This window comes from Vulpes lagopus, chromosome 18, assembly GCF_018345385.1.
Source record: "Vulpes lagopus strain Blue_001 chromosome 18, ASM1834538v1, whole genome shotgun sequence".
Lineage (NCBI taxonomy): Eukaryota > Metazoa > Chordata > Mammalia > Carnivora > Canidae > Vulpes > Vulpes lagopus.
Window position 1 is genome coordinate 39,266,036 of NC_054841.1, and position 15,726 is coordinate 39,281,761.

The 15,726-nt window shown below is 33.9% G+C and overlaps 1 protein-coding gene across 2 annotated transcripts in view; it reads left to right on the forward strand.

The window, feature by feature from the left end:
• The window catches only part of MACROD2 (mono-ADP ribosylhydrolase 2), a 1,912,080-nt gene that overhangs the window by 134,525 nt on the left and 1,761,829 nt on the right, over positions 1-15,726 (forward strand). The window lies entirely within an intron of this gene.

The following is a 15,726-nucleotide window of genomic DNA, read 5'->3' on the forward strand; positions in this document are numbered from 1 at the left end:
GATCCCGGGTCTCCAAGATCGCGCCCTGGGCCAAAGGCAAGCGCCAAACCACTGCGCCACCCAGGGATCCCGCAATAGGAGTATTTTAAATCCACAAGTATTAAGAAGAAAGAGCAAGCCTATTTCCCAAGACTTTGAACTAAGGCTACATTATTTCTAAATAGCATTAGATCTACTAAATATTTAAAAAGCTTTTAAAGATAAATAGCTCTTTTTCATTCCCAATGATGTGGATGACTTGGTTGAGTCTGATTTTTGGATTGTTGTCATCATTATTGACTTGAAACATTACGTAGGTGCTGTTCTCATTATGCCTGATGAGTATACTGGCCAGCCTTTGTTCTAGGATGAAAACTTTTTATATGATGATAAGACCAGCAACAAATGGAAATTCCACGGACACTGAAAATGGAACTTGTTAGGATAAATTTAGTGTGTCATTTAGTTACTACCTTTTAAAATTTTATCAGCAAGATCTACTGAAACTTTCCTTGGGAGTTTGGCCTCACATTCCTCCGTCTGTCTGGAGCTGTTCATTTTCCTCTAGTCCACAAGCCTATAGAATAACTTATTTCAATCTTTGGAGGCACTATGTAACAAATCTCTATTTTAGCATTTATCAAGTGTGTCATAATTCCTTGTTTATAGGTCACTCTTCCTTACAAGAGTGTGAGGTCTTTAAAGATGAAAAATAAGTGCTTTCTTCTTTGCACCTACCCAGGACCTAATCTTGGGTAGATAGCAAAGCTCTGAGAAGGGCTGGAAGGGAGCTTCAGAGAAGCCTCTTGGCTGTGTTTTACAGTTGAAATAATCATTAATTTCAATTAGAATGAGAGGACATTATTTTGACTTGAAAATTCTAGTGAGATTCATTCCTTAACCAGAAAAACTGAAATGTATTTATTATACTTTTTATGTAGGTCTATAATATATATAGCATTTAAAATTAATTATAAACATTTCTTTAATAACATTTGAAATTGAAGACAGATAATTGGCTCAACTGATTCAGATGCCTTTAAAAATTTCTACTGCAGTGTCTACCTTTTATATGTCTTATATTTTACTCCTTCTTTATGATTAAATATTAGGTGCCTTCCCCTCAGTATACTATTTTACATACAAATTGATTACCTATGGTATAAGGAATGTTATACATTTTAGAACTTCACTTTCTTGTCTTTTTGATGTTTTTGACTTAGGGAATCTATAGACATGACTGATGAAAAGAGATTATTTGCTTTCACTTAATTCAATCTTAAGCCTTCAATCTGACTTCATTTAAACAAGTCAAGATAGATGTGTTCCTGACTTTATTAATCTTAAAGGAGGAGATTTCACAGACTCTTTAGTAATTTATTTCACTACATCATATTAATTTTTTTTCTGTTGTAGTTAAGCTCATTTTAGAAAGTGTTTTAAAATCCATGGTACCCTTTTCTCAAAACAAGCAGAATTAATTTCTGTTATTAATATGAAGCCTATAAAAGTTCTCTATCATTTTAGCATTTTAATTATAAATTCAGAATCACTGTGCCTATGTCATAGTTAAATTATCTTTTTGAAAAAATACATGTAAGAGATGGTTATTTTTTTTTTCACATATATAACCAGGAATCCTCATCAATTTATTTGAAAAACTGCAGGTGTGGGGCATACCTATGTTACAGCTATTTTTCACTACTTCTTTGGGATCCATTTCTGAAATGAAATAGAAAATATTTTAAGAAATGTATTACCCTTTGGCTTCTTATTTTGCTTTTATCAGATGCTATTTTTATTTGCATATTGCTTAACTGTGGAATGCTGTAATTTCTAACCCATTATCTATATTACCTCCAGGTTATTAGCTTAATAACCTGAATAAGAATTGAATCTTATAGTATTGAAAGTAACATTTCCTGTTTATATAATCTGTTAACCCAGCTTTGAGTTCCCATTAAATTTCCATCATCAATGGCAAGGTAAATTAACTTAGAAGCATAATCACTGAAAATTTACTATGCATATTTTTAAAGGTTGCATTTAATATCCATTTTAGTTTACTCACTATTTATTTTTTATATTTTAGGTTGTTTTCTAAAGTCATCCATGTAGTGAGGTAAAAGTCATCAAGTTGAAGTTAATCTTTGCATAATATTTGTGTTCTTGAAACTTTTTCTTTTGAAGATTGGATATTATCTGATTGCTAGAGTTGCTGATTGCCAACTATTGAGAGACAATGTCTGAAACACAATTTTTGATTGGAATAAATGAAACTGCTTTGCAATAGTCCAGGTAATTTCTCTGTAAGGGTCATTGTGGGATTTTAAATCTTCTCATAGTTTGATATTTTGTACATTACTAGGAGTTTATTATCAAAGTTGTTAAGATATTGATTTCAAACAATACCCAATTCTGTTTAACTTTAAGGGAATATTTATACTCCTTTTGGTCAAGTTTTTGAAACAAACTGGTACATTGATGAAATTAGAGTGACTGACTCTCAAACTGGACCAAATTAAACTACCAAGGAAAGATTAGAAGAAATGAGAAAGGAGCAAGTGACGCTTCTTAAGTAACATGCTATAAAAAGTCTTTTTTTGTAGACTATTTAGAATGAGGTGCACGTAAATTGAATTATTTCACAAATGCCATCTATTTTGACTGACTCGCAAATTATATGTCTTTACAGAAATAAAATATTTCCACTTTCTCTTGCCTAATATTCATATGTATTTTGGTTAAGGACAATACTTCCCAGGATAGCAGGGATGTGTCTGACTCATATCTGTATTCTTAATGCCTGATACATAATGGCTACTGAATAATTTAAAAGATAAATGAGTGATTGCATGGATGAATGAATGAAAACCCTCAGTTATCAGGGTGGAAATTCTGAATTATTAGACTATGTTATCTTGCCTGTCTTCCCCTGTATGCAGTCTCTTCCTAGTAGGTAAGTCCTCATTAGGACATTAGACTCTGGACTCTAATCTCCGATGTTCCTATCATCATGATTTTCAGAAAGGAACTGACCTCCTCTTGTTTTTAAGAAATTGTTAAGTGTGTTTGTGTAGACTTTAGTGGAATTAACCCAGTATGATTTTTTGTTCAAATCATACCATTTTCATTTTGTTTTATTACTGAATAATGTATCAATAGTGAATAATTTAGTAATAATGAATGGTAAAATGCAATTGTCATTGGTTGTCTCTTGTGATCTTATATTTTTAGAGAAAGAATTGTTTTAAAAAAAATATTTTGTTCTGGCTTGGGGTCCCTGGATGGCTCATTTGGTTAAGTGTACAACTCTTGATATCAGTTCAGGTCTTTTTTTTTTTTTTTAATTTTTATTTATTTATTTTATTTATGATAGTCACAGAGAGAGAGAGAGAGAGGCAGAGACACAGGCAGAGGGAGAAGCAGACTCCATGCACCGGGAGCCCGACGTGGGACTCAATCCCGGGTCTCCAGGATTGCGCCCTGGGTCAAAGGCAGGCGCTAAGCCGCTGCGCCACCCAGGGATCCCCTCAGTTCAGGTCTTGATCTCAGGCTTGTGAGTTTGAGCCCATACCCAGTGTGGAGCCTACTGAATTTTTTTTTTTTTAGAGAGGAATATGGATTATAGGAAAGATTTTAGTGATTATATGGGAGAGGCAAAAAAAGAAAAACTCCTTTAGTCCCATGATGGGTTTTTAATTTTCTCTGTGTTTGGTGTGTATGTGTTTTTTGTTTGTTTGTTTGTTTGTTTTAAATATTTTATTTATTCATGAGAGATACAGAGAAAGAAAGGCAGGGACTCAGGCAGAGGGAGAAGCAGGCTCCATGCAAGGGGAGCTCGATCCCTCGACCCTGGGATCACGCCCTGAACCAAAGTTAGACGCTCAACTACTGAGCCACCCAGGCGTCCCTGTGTATGTGTTTTATACTGGTGTCTGTTTCTTTATGCCCTAAAAATTGGTTCTCCAAATTTCAGTTGGTTTTCTATTTCTATCTCACTAATGACAGTTTATCCTTTAGAGAATAGCATCTATATTCAAGGCTTCAAATATCACTTCTATAAAGCTAATTATAGAATATTTTACTTTAGTTTTAATCTTACAATTGAGTCCTAATTCCAGTACTCTCAAGTTATCTAATGTATATTTCTACCTAAGGTCTCTAGCCAGTCCAAGCTTAACATTTTTATTTTTATTTTATTTTATTTTTTTTGCTTAACATTTTTAGAAACAGTTTTTTCATCCTACCCTTCTTCAGTAGTTCAGACACTTGGATTCACCTTTGACTCCACCTAATTTTATCTCTTTCCAATTGTTTTTCCTTTTGGTGATATGTGGTGGCTTTTTGCATGCCTTCCATTTTCACCGTCCTCCTTCCAGTTCAGTCAGTTATCATCCTCATAATCCTTTTTCTTATAGCTACTTAACTGTTTTTCTGGTCTATGAACTGTATGCAATGGTTTGCTTCAACATACTGCTTTTCCCTTAAAAAGTGTCAGTGCCTTACATTGCTTATAGTTAATATAGAAACTCATTAGCTTAAAGTTCTTTCTTAATTTTACCCTGCCCTGGTTTTGATTCCAGTCCTTCAGCTTCTGATATCAGCTACTCTAATTAAACAAGTTGGCACAAGCACTGTTCAACATGGCTTTATTTTTCAATTTTTGCTTATGCCTCTTCAAGATCTAACTCTTATAATTTCTTTTTCATGAAGGTGGCCCATTCCAGCTCACAGGGTGGTGGTGGTTTTTGTCCTCAGTGTTCCTATAGTAAGTCTAAGCCATTTATTTAGCAATGGATCATATATAATGTTTTTACGTTTTAAAAATATTTATGTACTGAATCATTTGTTTCCAGTTTTCCTTTTTTCCCAAATGATTATGTTTCCTTATAAACTAATGGTAAAGTCCTTAACAGAAAATATATATCTTTAAATATTACTACAAAAATATTTTTCACCACAAAGGTAAAACCTCAAAAGTTTCATAATCCCATAATTCATTCAAGTTTTCAGTGATTTGTACCTTTTGTAATATTTTCCAGATACAATTTTCCGTGTATCTGGAAAATATTAATTCAAGAAATACTGAAAACTTTAATAAGATTATCCTATATGCCAAGAACAGGTCTTAGATGCTGCTCACTCTAGTATAGTATAATAACCAGTCATACCAGTTGATAAAGCAAGTCAATTTAATAATTTCTCAGTGAAAAGGAGTAATGAATTAAATTTGGGTGTATCCTATTTGAACATAGTCTGAAGATTGACATCCTTATAGTAACTTATAAAAATAACTCTAGGAACTTCCATTAGAGAGGCCCCTATAATTAATTTAAGATACTAAGCTTGTACAACAGATGATTCATAGTCTCTACATATGAAAATGATATAATAAAGCATTTCAAAAGAAAATAAAATGACAGAGGTTATATATGTTTTTTACATGAAATATAATTTATTATACTTTTTATTTTAGAATAGTTTAAGATTTATAGAAAAGTTGCAAAGATGGTACAGAGAACTCCCATATACCTCACACTCAATTTCCTGTATTATTAACGTCTTGCATTACTTTGGTACATTTGTCACAATTAAAAAACTAGTATTTATACCTTATTATTTAGTAATATTTATTAAATGGACCAAAGTTCATCCTTTTTTAAGATTTCCTTAGGTTAGGGTTTTTTTTTGTATATTTTTTATTGGAGTTCGATTTGCCAATGTATAGCATAACACCCCGTGCTCATCCCATCAAGTGCCCTCCTCAATACCTGTCACCTAGTCACCGCATTCCCCCGCCCACATCCCCTTTCACTACACCTGTTTGTTTCCCAGAGTTAGGAGTCTCTCATGTTCTGTCACCATCACTGATATTTCCCACTCATTTTCTCTCCTTTCCCCTGTAATCCCTTTCACTATTTTTTATATTCCCCAAATGAATGAGACCATATAATGTTTGTCTTTCTCCGATTGACTTATTTCACTCAGCATAATACCCTCCAGTTCCATCCACGTTGAAGCAAATGGGTATTTGTCGTTTCTAATGGCTGAGTAATATTCCATTGTATATATAGACCACATCTTTATCCATTCATCTTTCGATGGACACTGAGGCTCCTTCCACAGTTTGGCTATTGTGGACGTTGCTGCTATAAAAATTGGGGTGCATGTGTCCTGCCGTTTCACTGCATCTGTATCTTTGGGGTAAATCCCCAGCAGTACAATTGCTGGGTTGTAGGGTAGTTCTATTTTTAACTCTTTGAGGAACCTCCACACAAGATTTCCTTAGTTTTACCTAATGTTTTTTTTGGTGTTGTTCTAGGATCCCAGACAGGATTCTACATTACTTCTTGTCCTGATGTATCCTTAGATTCTTCCTGACTGTAACTGTTAAATTTCCTGTTTTTTGATGACCTGACAATTTTGAGGTGTTACTGGTCAGGTATTTTGTAGACTAGCATTTACCTGATGTTTTTCTCATGATAAGATTAGAACTACTGGTTTTTCAAAGGAAAACCACAGTCATAAAATGCTATTTTCATCATGTCATATTAAGAGTATATTCTATTAAATTGTCTAATACTGCTGATGTCAGTCTTGATCACCTGGCTGGAGGTGGTGTGTGTCAAGGTTCTCTGCTATAAAATTATGCTTTTTCCCCATTCCTATACTGTAATCTTTGGAAGGAAGTTACTAGACACAGTTCACATAAGAAGTGGGGAGTTATGTTCTATCTCCTTGAGAACAGAGTATTTACATAAATACTTTGTAATCCTTTTGGAAAAAGATTTGTCTAGACTATCAAAATGAGTTAACCTTTTCATAATGAAAGCAGAAACATCAACTTTGATTTTTACTGGCTATGTGCTTCTTGAGAAGAATTTAGGTACAAGGCCATGGGCATTTATAAGGTGTACGTCTGACCTAATGTATATCAAACACATTGAATATGGAAATATTAGGACACCTGAGTGGATCAGCGGTTAAGCATTTGCCTTCAGCTCCGGGTGTCCCAGGATCTGTCCCTCTGGAGGGCTCCCTGCATGGAGCTTGCTTCTCCCTCTGCCTATGTCTCTGCCCCTCTCTCTCTGTCTCTCATAAATAAATAAAATATTTTTTAAAAAAGAATATGGAAATATTTGCAGAATTTTTTTTTCATTTTTCTTGGATCAAATTTCTACTGAGACTCATTTATTTATTAAGTTGTTTAACAAATACTTATCAAATCCCTAATATACAGTAGAATCAGCTGGGTTTTGGAAATATATTGTTTTTAAAAAGATAGTAATAACCACTCTCATAGAGCTTACATAATGGTGAGAGGGAAGGGTATTGACAAAAAATAAAGTATAATATAAATACCTCAGATATTGTTTAAGTGTTATGGAAACATAAATCAGAAACAGAGCTTTTAAGGTTACTATTTTAAACAGATTGTATTAAAGTAACATTTGTGCAAAGAATGTATGAAAGTGAAGTAGGAAGCCAGAGAATATCTGCAGAAAGCATTTCAAGCAGAGAGATAGGCAAGTACAATGACCCGGCATGTTCTATCATTAGTTAGGTGAAAGTATGGCTACAGCAGGATAAAACAAGCAAAGAAAATGAGGTTAAAGAGTTAATGGGAAAGTGGTGGTGGCTAGATTATCTGATCCTTTAGGCATTTGTTGAATTCTGGATTTAAGTCTGACAGAGATGGGAAACTATTGGGTATTGACCAGAGAAAAGATGTGCCTGGCTTACATTTTAAGTGCTAGGTGCTAATTAACTGTAGAGGTGACAGAGGTATCAGGAGGCTGTTACAACTACATAGGCTAAAATTTGATGGTGGCTTTAATCTAGGGTGACAAAGTGACTTTCTTTGATAGAAAAATTCCAGTTTATTCCTGTTTTTCTGGTGTATTATTCCTCGTTTCTTATTCCTGAAAGTGTATCATTTGAGATAGTAATTTTATGGTGATTTTATATAGACTAGTGTGATAGTGTTGGAGGTGATAGAATTGGTCATGATCTGTATATTTGGAAAATGATACTAAAAGAGTAGGGTAAAATGACTTAGGCAAAAGCTGTGAGAGAAGAAAAGGATCAAAAATTACTTTTCAGTTTTTGCCCTGAGCAACTGCAAGTATAAACTTGCCATTTATTAAGATGTGACAGTCATGTGAAGAGCAGGATGGGGTAAGAATTTTAGCCCAGATGAATTTGAGATGTCCATAATGGTACTAGAGGATAAGTTGTACATATTGATTAAATTCAAGAGTGAAGGGTCTAGTTGGAGATGAACGTTTGTCAACATTGTGTTGTGGAGAAGAAGAAAAACAATCCTGGAACTGATTTAATAGAGAAGTGATTGGAAGCTCAAAATAAATAGTGCTTTCAGGGAATTTTACTTTCAGGGATTTACCTCACAGGGGTTTTATGAGTATTCTCTGAAATGTTCTCTGAAGACTGCCAGAGTATTAGAAGGCCATCTATGTAGATATGTGATATCACTAAATACTATGACTGAGATAAGCAGTGTGACATGTAATTTGAAACAGGAATTCGGAGTAACAGGGAAGAAGAATAATTTGGACACAGTAATGATATACAAAAATGACCATTCTTTAAAGATAACTTGAGAGGGTCCCTGTGGTTCATAAGATAGAGCCAGTTCTTGGTTAAAAACAAGAGAGAGAGTGAAGATAGTATCAGATAAGTTGAGAATGGAAGTGATTCCGGTTATGAAGGACTGTTGAGTTACAGAACATAGGGTGACAAGGGTAAGGAATTTGGGAGAGGTGATTTTGGGAGTCAGTGCTGTATGGACCAGGTCCCTTTGGGGCCAATGATTAGACTAATGAACATAAAGAGAAAAGGTTCCATGAGGCCAAAATGAGAGGTGGACATGAGGCTGTAATAATGGTTGTTGGTTGGGGCAGGAAAGAGGAGAAGCTTATCTTCCTCTCTGATTTCATTTTATTTTATTTTCTCCTTTCTTCCCTATGTTTCCCTGTTTTGTTTCTTAAATTCCACAGATGAGTGAGATCATATGATCATTATCTTTCTCTGACTTATTTCACTTAGCATGATACCCTCTAGTTCCATCCATATCATTGCAAATGGCAAGGTTTCATTTTTTGATGGCTGAGTAGTATTCCATTGTATATATATACCACATCTTTTTTATCCATTCATTTGTCAATGGGCATCTGGGCTCTTTCCATTGTTTGCCTATTGTGGATGTTGCTACTATAAACATTGGGTACAGGTGCCCCTTGGATCACTACATTTGTATTTCTGGGGTAAATCCATAGTAGTACAATTGCTGGGTTTTAGGGTAGGTATATTTTCAGCTTTTGGAGGAACCTCCATACTGTTTTCCAGAGTGGCTGTACCAGCTTGCATTCCCACCAACAGTGTTCAAGGGTTCTTCTTTTTCTGCATCCTCGCCAACATCTGTCATTTCCTGAGTTGTTAATTTTAACTATTCTGACTGGTGTGAGGTGGCATCTCATTGTGGTTTTGATTTGTATTTCACTGATGTCGAGTGATGTTGAGCATTTTTCCATGTGTCTGTTGGCCATTTGTATGTCTTCTTTGGAGAAATGTCTGTTCATGTCTTCTGCCCATTCCTTGATTGGATTATTTGTTCTTTGGGTGGTGAGTTTGAGAAGTGTTTTATAGATTTTGGATACTAGCCCTTTATCTGGTAAGACATTTGCAAATATATTCTCCCATTCTGTCAGTTGCTTTGTGGTTTTGTTGACTGTTTCCTTTGCTGCGCAAAAGGTTTTTTACCTTGATGAAATCTCAGTAGGTCATTTTTGCCTTTGTTTCCCTTGCATCTGGAGACATGTCTAGCAAGAATTTGCTGTGGCTGTCATAGAGGTTGCTGCTTGTGTTCTCCTCTAGGAATTTGATGGATTCATGTCTCACATTTAGGTCTGTGATCCACTTTGAGTCTATTTTTGTGAATGGTAGAAGGAAATGGTCCAGTTTCATTCTTCCTCATCTGGTTGTCCAATTTTCCCAAGACTGTTTGTTGAAGAGTCTTTTTTTTTTTTCCATTGGATAACCTTTACTGCTTTGTCAAAGCTTAGTGGACCACAGAGTTGAGGGTCCATTCCTGGGTTCCTTATTCTGTTCCATTGATCTATATGTCTGTTTTTGTGCCAATATCATACTGTCTTGATGATTACAGTTTTGTAATAGGACTTAATAGAAGTTATATTTTTAAAACTATGAGTGGATAGTTATTAGTCTACAAACACTATAAATATTCAAACACTGAATGAATGAATGGGTGAATTAGTGAATGAATGAAATGCCAGGTAAAGAGATGCTATGAAAAATTCAAAGGTAGCTCTTAAGTTGTTACAGCATTTGTAGTAGAAAGCAATCTAATAAGAGATGAAAGAACAGATATCATTTTAAAAATTAATAGATTTTACCTTTTAGAGCAGTTTTGGTTTAAAGGAAACTTGAACAGAAAGTACATTTCCAGTAGCCCCTTGCACATACCCCACTGCACCCATTTTCCCGTATTATTTACATCTTACATTACTGTGAGATTATTAACACACCTACATTTCACTGCACTAAAAATCCTTTGGGTTTCACCTACTTATGTTGCCTCTGTGCTCCTTCCCCAATGACTGGCACTCATTGATACCTTTACTGTTTCTATTGTTTTGCCTATTCCAGAATATTATATACTTGGAATGAGACAGTAAATTGCCTTTGAAAACTGGCTTCTTTCACTTAGTAGTATGTATTTAAGGTTCCTCCATATTGTTTCATTACTTGATAACTTATTCCTTTTTTTTTGTTTAGCTGTAATTGACGTGCTAATTTTAAATGTACAACAGAATTATTTGATACTTGTATATATTGTGAAATGATTACCACAATAAGTCTACTTAACATCCATTCATTACGTATTTACAAAATGTTTTCTTGTGATGAGAACTTTTAAGATCTACTCTTTCAGCAACTTTCAGATATGGTATACAATATTACTAACTGTAGTCACCATGCTGTACATGACATCCCCCTGTGACTTAATTATAACTGGGAGTTTGTGCTTTTTCTCTTCACCCATTGTGGCTGCCCCTTACCACCAGTTTGTTCTCTGTATCTGAGCTTGTTTTTCTCTTTAAGATTACATGTAAGTAAGATAATACAGTATTTGCCTTTCTCTGACTTATTTCACTTAGCATAATGCTGCTGAGGTCCATTCATATTTTCACAGTTGGCAAGATTTCATTGTTCTTTAATGGATGAATGTAATTTCTGGGGTAGGGGGAAAGGGTTAAGGGACAGGAGGGAAAGGGAAGGAGGAAGGGGGAAAAGGTAGGAGGAAAGGGAGAGGGGACGATGAAGGGGAGAGAGAGATCTGTTTCAAATCTTTATATAGTCATCCATTGATGGATATTTAGGTTGTTTGCATATCTTGGCTATTGTCAGTAATGCTGCAATGAACCGGGAGACACATAGATCTTTTAGAATTAGTGTTTTAATTTTCTTCCATTCATAGTGGAATTGCTAGATCATATGTTGTTTCTATTTCTAATTTTTTGAAGACCCCCATACTGTTTTCCATAGTGGTTGCACCAATTTACATTCTCACCAACAGTGCATGAGGGTTCCCTTTTCTCTATATCCTCACCACCACTTATTTCTTTTCTTTTTGATAATAGCTATTTTAAGAAGTATGAGGTGATATTGTACTGTAGTTTTGATTTGCATTTCCCTGATTAATGATGTTGAGCATCTTTTCATGTGTCTGTTGACCATCTGTTCATGTGTCTGTATGTTGTTTGGAAAAATGTCTAGTCAGGTCCTTTGCCCATTTTTAAATCAGATTGTTAGTTTCTTGGTTATTGAGTTGTGTCAGTTCTTTATGTATCATAGACCCTTTATCAGGTATGAGTTGCAAATTTTTTCTCTCATTTGGTAGCTTGCCTTCATTTCATTGATGATTTCCTTTAGTTTGATGTAGTCCACTCATTTATTTTAGCTTTTGTTACTGTTGCTTTTGGAGTTAGATTAAAAAAAAAAATCATTGCCAAGACGGATATCAAGAAGCTTACTGCTTGTTTTCTCCTGTGAGTTTTGTGATTTTGGATCTTGTGTTCAAATCTTTAACTCATTTTGAGTTAATTTTTTTTGTGCATCATATAAAATCGTAGTCCAGTTTCATTCTTTTGCATATGCTGCACAGATAGCTCATTTCTTTTTATTGCTGAATAGTATTCCATTGCATGGACTACCACAGTTTATCTGTTTACTTAAGGATGGGCATCTTGGTTGCTTCCACTTGTTAGCATTTGTGAATAAATCTGCTATTAACGTTTGTATACAGGTTTGACATTTTTTTTATGTGTAACATAAAACTTAGCATCCTAATCATTTCTAAGTGTGCAGTTCAGTAGTGTTCATTATCTTCAGACTGTTAAGCAATCATCTCCAAAAATTTTTCATCTTGAAAAACTGAAACTATACTCAATAAACATCAATTTCCCATTCCCCCTTATCCCTGGCAATTACCATTCTAATTTCTGTTGTATGAATTGGCCACTCAAGATATTTTATGTAAGTGGAATCATACGGTATTTTCTTTGGAGTGACTTGCTTATTTAAACATTTTGCTTGTTTAAACATTTAATATATGTTTTCCATAGTAGCTACACCATTTTACATTCCTATCAACATGTATGAGGATTCTGATCTCTCCACATCATATAACCAACATTGATTATTTTGTGTTTGATAGTAGACATCCTAATGAGAATGAGGTGGATATTTCCTGTGGTTTTGCTTTACCCTAATGATTAGTGATATTGAACATCCTATTACATACTTATTGACCATTCATATGTCATCTTTGGAAAAGTGTCTATTTAAGTCCTTTGCCCATTCATTTGTATTTTTAAATATAATCATGAAAAGAAATTAATTTTAGAATTTTCTGTATATAAGATCATATCGTCTGCAAAAAGAGACATTTTTACTTCTTTGTTTCTGATTTTGAAGCTGTGTTTATTTTTTGCCTAATTGCTTTGGCTACGACTTCGAGCACCATATTTAATGGGAGTAGTGACAGTGCCTACATTTATCTTGTTCCTGATCTTAGAAGAAAAATTTTCAACCTTTAACCATTGAGTATGATACCAGCTTTGGGTTTGATATATATGGCCTTTATAATATTGAGGTAGTTTCTTCTATACTCAATTTGTTGAGAGTTTCTTTTTTCATCATAACAAAATATTGAATTATATTAAACGCTCTTTCTGCATCTAGTGAGATGATCATGATTTTTTAATTTTGTTCTGTGAATATGGTATACCACATTTATTAATTTGCATATGTTGAACCCTCCTTGTATCCCAGGGAAAAATGCCACCTGATAATGTTTGATCCATTTAGTGTGCTGTTGAATTCAGTTTACTAATACTTTGTTGGGAATTTTTTTCTGTTTCTATTCATCAGTGAGATTGGCCTTCATTTTCTTTTCCTATAATGTCCATATCTGACTTTGATATCAGAGTAATGCTGGGCATGTAAAGTGATTTGGGGAATGTTCTCTTTTTCAGTTTTTTGGGAGAGATTAGCAGGAGTGGTATTAATTCTTTAAATGTCTGGTAGTATTCATCTGTGAAGCCATCTGGTTCTGGGCTTTTCTTTGTTAGAAGGTTTTGATTACAGATTCAGTGTCCTTACTTATTACTGTTCTTTTCAGATTTTCTGTTTCTTCATGATTCAGTATTGGTAGGTTGGATGTTTCCAGAAATTTATTAATTTTTTTACAATATCTAAATTGTTGTAGCTAGTTGTTCATGATAGTCTCTTATGATCCTTTATATTCATCAGTTATAATATCTTTTCTTTCATTCCTGATTTTATTAAGCATTTTCTCTCTTTCTCTTTTAGCCTTTATGAAGGTTTGCCAATTTTATCTTTAAAAAAAAAACCAACAAAACCCAGCTCTTCAATTCATTGATCTTTTCCACCTATTTCTACTCTGATCTTTGTTATTTCCTTTAATCTTCTTATTTTGTTCTTAGTGTATTCTATTTCTAGTCATTTGAAATATCAAGGTAGATTGTTTATGTGAGATTTCTCTACCTAATGTAGGCATTTATTACTCCAAAGTTCCCTCTTTGAACTACTTTTGCTGCTCCCATAAATTTTGGTATGCTGTGTGTCCATTTTCATTTGTTTAAAGATACATTTTGATTTCTCTTTTGATTTTTCTTCTTTGACCCATTTCTTCTCTCCCATTTAATTTTTTCTTCAAAGTGTATTTAATTTCCACATATCTGTGATTTTTCCAGTTTTCCTTGTTACTGATTTCTAGTTTTATACCAGTATGGTTGGAAAAGATACTTGATATAATTTCAGTCTTCTTAAATTTATTAAGATTGTTTTGTTTCCTAACTTATGATATGTTCTGGCGAATGTTCCATGTGAAGTTGAGAAGAATGGGTATTCTCCTCTTGGGTGGAGTGTTTTGTATGTGTCTGTTAGGTCCATTTGGTCTAAGGTATAGTTCTGATCCAATTTTTCTATATGGTTTTTGGTCTGGATGATATATCCAGTATTGAAAATGAGTTATTCCTATTTCCTACTATTGTGTTATCTATTTTCCCCTTCAGATGTGTTAGTATTTGCTTAAATGTATTTAGCTGCTCCAGTGTTGGTTGCATATTTATTTTTGTTTTAAAAGTCTATTTTGTCTGAAAAAAGTATAGCTCCTCCACTTCTCTTTCGTTTTCCATTTGAATGGAAGATCTTTTCTCATTCCTTTACTTTCATCCTGTGTGTGTCTTCTAAAGCTAAAGTGAGTCACTTGTAGGCAGCATATAGTTCAGTTTTGTGTTTCTGGTGGTTGTTTATTTGGTTTTTGTTTTTTTTTTTTCCATTCAACCACTTTATGTCTTTTCATTGGAGAATTCAATCAATTTACATATGAAACAGTTACTGATGGATAAGCGCTCACTAGTGCCATTTTATTAGTTGTGTTCTTGCTGTTTTGTAAATCTTTGTTCTTTTCTTTATCTCTTATTGTATTCCTTTGTGAATTGATGATTTCCCATGGTCACATGGTTTGATTTCTTTCTTTATCTTTTGAGTATCTAAGTGAGTTTTTCTTTGTGGTCATCATAAGGCTTACATAAAACATCTTATAGATTAACAGCCTATTTTAGCTGATAGCTGATTAACCTTTCATTGTAACCTGTCCTCAAATTTTATGTGGATGTCACAATTTACATCTTTTTAAAATGTGTATCCATTAAAAATTTATTGTTTATAGTTATTTTTATGTACTTTTTTCTTTTAACCTTAAAATAGAGTTAAGTAATTAATCTACTACCCTATTCTAGTATTAGAATTTTCTGAATTTGACTTTATAGTTACATTTACCAGTGTGTTTAGTAATATGAAAACATGTGAAAATATTAATCAGTTTCCTTAAATTTCAGCCTGATGAACTCCTTTTGGCATTTCTTGTAAGACAAGTCTAGTGGTGATGAATTCCCTCAGTTCCTATTTGTCAGATAAAGTGTTTATTTCTCCTTCATTTCTGAAGGGCAACTTTTCCATGTGAAGTATTCTTGTTTGCCAGTTTTTTCTTTCAGCATTTTGGATATATCATCCCATTCTTTTCCTGACTTGCCTGGTTTCTTCTGATAATCCTCTGACAGATGAAGTTTTCTTTGTATGTGAGCAGTTTTTTTTTTTTTCTTTCTCTTCCTGTCT